General features: G+C 57.0%; 1 pseudogene; it reads right to left on the minus strand.

Annotated features, from left to right (window-relative positions):
- Positions 1-763: 763 nt before the first annotated feature.
- LOC119271096 lies at positions 764-2,948 on the minus strand (annotated as a pseudogene).
- Between the last annotated feature and the right edge of the window lie 818 nt (positions 2,949-3,766).

Consider the following 3,766-nt stretch of genomic DNA (forward strand, 5'->3'; position numbering starts at 1 on the left):
ATGTTCGCATTTTCTACAAAACTTAAAAATTCCCAAAAAAGTTCCATTTTTTACTAAAACAAAGTCCATCTAGAAATGTACAACCAAAAACAAAATATTCTTTTCATAAAAAACATCTATTAAAAAAATCCCGTAAAAAATGTTCTTTTTTAGAGAAATGTTCAAATTTTCATAAAAACGTTAACTATTCTTAAAAAGTGTTCCAATTTTTATGAAAATGTTAACTTTTATTAAAAATAAGGATTTTTCACGGTTAACCTTATTATGGACATTTATTAAAACTAAATATAAAAAAGATGCACAATGGTGCATGAAGCTGGTTGTGCCTTTTTTTGCCCGGTGCAACGCACGGGTATTTGTACTAGTCATGTGAACCAGCCTAAGCCACTTCGTGAATCCGTATTTTTCGTCCGTGCGTGTAGCATTGCCGGGCAGAAACAACGCCAGCCATCCATCCCCATCTTATCCACTCGGGTCCTCTCTTCTTCGTCAGCCCCTCTCGTTCTCCACCATCACAAGGCTAGCCACCAACGGCTAGCTGCTCTCGTTATCCACCATCAGCCACCGGTCGTTGCAAGAGCGGACACACAGTAGTGCGAGACGCGACTGCCAGCGGTGCTGCAGATGAGTGTGCAGCCGGCCGGACCCGGGGTCGCAGCGGTGCTGCAACGAGGGGTCAACGTGCCCCATTCATGCTTCAAGCGAGCGACGCGGTGGCTCGCCGGTTTTTCCAACAGAACCCTTGCTGCGAGGAGTAGCCGATGTGGCTTCGTTAAGTTGCACGGTGCTCCAACGGAGCGTTGCCGGAGACCGTAAGTGCTCCAATGGAGCATCGCGGGGGGACCATTGGTGCAACAACAAAACATCGCTGGAGACCGTCGCCGCTGTGCGCTACGTTGCATTGGAGCTTCACCGAAGTTACCGGAGTTGCGTTGGAGCTTCACCGGAGTTGCATTGGAGCTTCGCCGGACGCCGGCAGTTTGACATGAAAACTGCCGGGGTGCAGCCGCGCTGCGGCGAAGCTTACTGGTTACTGCTGCTGTGGGGTTGCTGTCATCCAAAGGACCAGCAGCGCGCTTATCCAGAAAGAAATCATCCCGCTGATTCGTAGCATTGGCCTTAGTATATTCTTGAATTAATCATACAAAATTACCTAATAATTTTCCAACATTGTGCTCGTCCACCTCACTACTGTGATCGCGTGTGTTGTGTTAGATCTTAGATCCATTTTCTAACTGGTCATCTCCGACGTGGCCACCACCACCTCCTCTTCCTCCTTAAACCGCGCGTACACGTCCCCCGCGTAGAATCCCCGAGTCCTCCACGCCAGCATCAGCGTCACGGCCGCGGCGGCCACCGTCACCGCCGTTATGACCAAGAACGACTCCTTGTAGCACCGGACGCCGATGCAGGTCACGAGCCTCTTCCCGGACGCCGATGCCACGGCGTGTCCGCCACCCTGCCGCGCGGCCTCGCGGTCGTACATGCGCCCGGCGACGCGCACGTTGAGGACGTACGACCCCACGGGGCTCGCCGTGCCGCACAGGTTGTAGAGCGTGGAGTAGTACCTGAGCCCGAACAGCTCCGACACGCTCGCCAGGATCAGCGGCTGCGCGGCGCCGAAGCAGAACCCGATGATCACCGACGTCACGTACAGGGAGCCCGGCACGCCGAACGATATGAGGAGGTGGCCCGGGACGGTGAGGAGCAGGACGACGGCGAGGACGAGCGGGCGCGGGAGGCGGTACCGCGCGAGGAGCGCCTCCGACGCGAAGCCGGAGGCGACCCGGCCGAGGTAGTTCCAGATGCTGATGAGGGAGACGAAGGTGGCGATGCTGCGCTGCGGGTAGCCCAGCGACTCGCCGATTTGGCCCATGTTGTCGATGGCCGTGAGGGTGCCGCCCATGCCGAACACCGTCGCCGTGAACAGCAGCAGCATGTCCACGCTCACCAGCGCCTGAAGGATCGTGTAGTCGTCGCCAAGCGGTGGCGGCCTCAGATCCCGCACCACCCTCGACATCAGTGTAGCCGCTGGCCTCTCCACAACGGCCGCTGGCTCTTGTGCCGGCGTCCGCGGTTTGGTGGCCACGGTCACCACGGACTGCGCTTCCAGCGTGCTCTTGAACAGTGCGGCCTCCTCGCGCAGGACCACGGTGAATGGAACAAGAAGCATTGCGAGCACGACGGCGGCGCTGACGCCAAACTCGGCTCGGGTGAACAAGAACCTCTTCTGCAAGATGATGACGACCATGAGGTAAGCGGCGAGAGCGAGCGACACGTACAGGAAGCCGCAGAACGCGCGGTACTCGCGGCGCGCCGCCACCGGGGAGCGCGGCGAGCGAATGATCCGTATTGTGCCGAGAAAAGCCACGGAGACGGCGGCGGGGAGCCAGCCAACGAGCAGTATGAGCGGCCTGGTGTCGCCGCCACCACCGCCGTAGAAGGCGAGGTAGAGCTGGGTGAAGATGGCTCCGCTGAGTCCGACGAAGCCCTTGAGCAGGCCGAGAATGACGCCACGGCTCTCGGGGAAGTTCTTGACGCAGGTGACAAGCGCGCCGGTGTTGGCGAAGGCCTGCGAGTTGGCGCCGACGGCGATGTAGATGCAGACGAGCCAGAGCGGCGGCCTGGCGCGGACGACGCCGGCGACTGAGAGGTAGAGCATGAGGTATCCCCCCCAGGTTCATTGCGGCGCCGATGGCGAGGACGAACCATGGCGGGGCGACCTCGGCGATGAGGCCGGCGTGGATCCCGACGTTGGCGCCGACGTCCTTGAAGAAGCCGACGGTGTTGAGCTGCTCCTGGGTGTAGCCGAGCGTGGCCTTGATGTCCTTGGAGTAGACGGCGAAGATGTACGTAGCCCCCGCCGCGGACATGATGAGGAAGGAGCCGTACGCCATGAACCACCTCCCGCGCAGCACGTGCGCGGCGAAGGCCCTGGCCGCGGCCGCCATGGCGAGATGCTCTGCCTGTTTCCGTGCTTGGCTTTTTGGGAGATCACAATGCTGGAGTGGAGGGAAATGCGAAAGCTGGAATGATGTTTGTACGCGTGTTAAGGGAGCGGTTAATGTAGCACTTATTTGTTAGTGGAAATTAAGCACAAGTTAGTTCAAAAGTTGGAGAAGAAATTTACGGGTTGGTCTTCTGTTGAGAGTGACGTGGTATATATATAAGTAGCCTAGATTTGAATTTTGTTGCAATAGCTATGCGTAAGTTCCCTAAATTTTAATTTGAAGCCAGTCGATTCCAGAGAGAAGAGGAGGGGAGGCCTCAAGACGGCGAAGGGAGTGCCGTGATGATCGTCGTTGAGGCTCGAGGCTTGAGGCTGTAGGGGGATGGGAGCGGCGCAGCGCTAGTGACGATACGACAGCAGCATCGCTGTGGAGGCGAGTCAAAAGCTTGACAGTTCAAGTGCGGGGTATGACTGCCGGCATCAAGAAAGAAAAGGAGGTGCGAGGTTTAGACCTTGTTCGGCAATCCTCTACTCCCCCACTGTGGACCGAAGCGCCGTTCTTGCCACCCCTAGATTATAGCTGCATGCCGCTTCGCTCCGGAGCGAAGTTGCAGAGGGGAGGGAGTCCAAGCGGGCCCTTAAAGGAGTGGCGTTGAGCGGTTGTAGAAAATAGCTAGGAGTGCAGAAGCATCACCGACCGTGGTGACGAGAGCGAACATTCGATCGACGGTTTGTGAGTGGGAGGGTTGGAGGAGGAACATAGAGGGGAAGAGGAAGGCGATGAAGGTCAATCGTTGATTCAAATTCCATGACAGG

This window comes from Triticum dicoccoides, chromosome 1A (assembly GCF_002162155.2).
Source record: "Triticum dicoccoides isolate Atlit2015 ecotype Zavitan chromosome 1A, WEW_v2.0, whole genome shotgun sequence".
NCBI lineage: Eukaryota > Viridiplantae > Streptophyta > Magnoliopsida > Poales > Poaceae > Triticum > Triticum dicoccoides.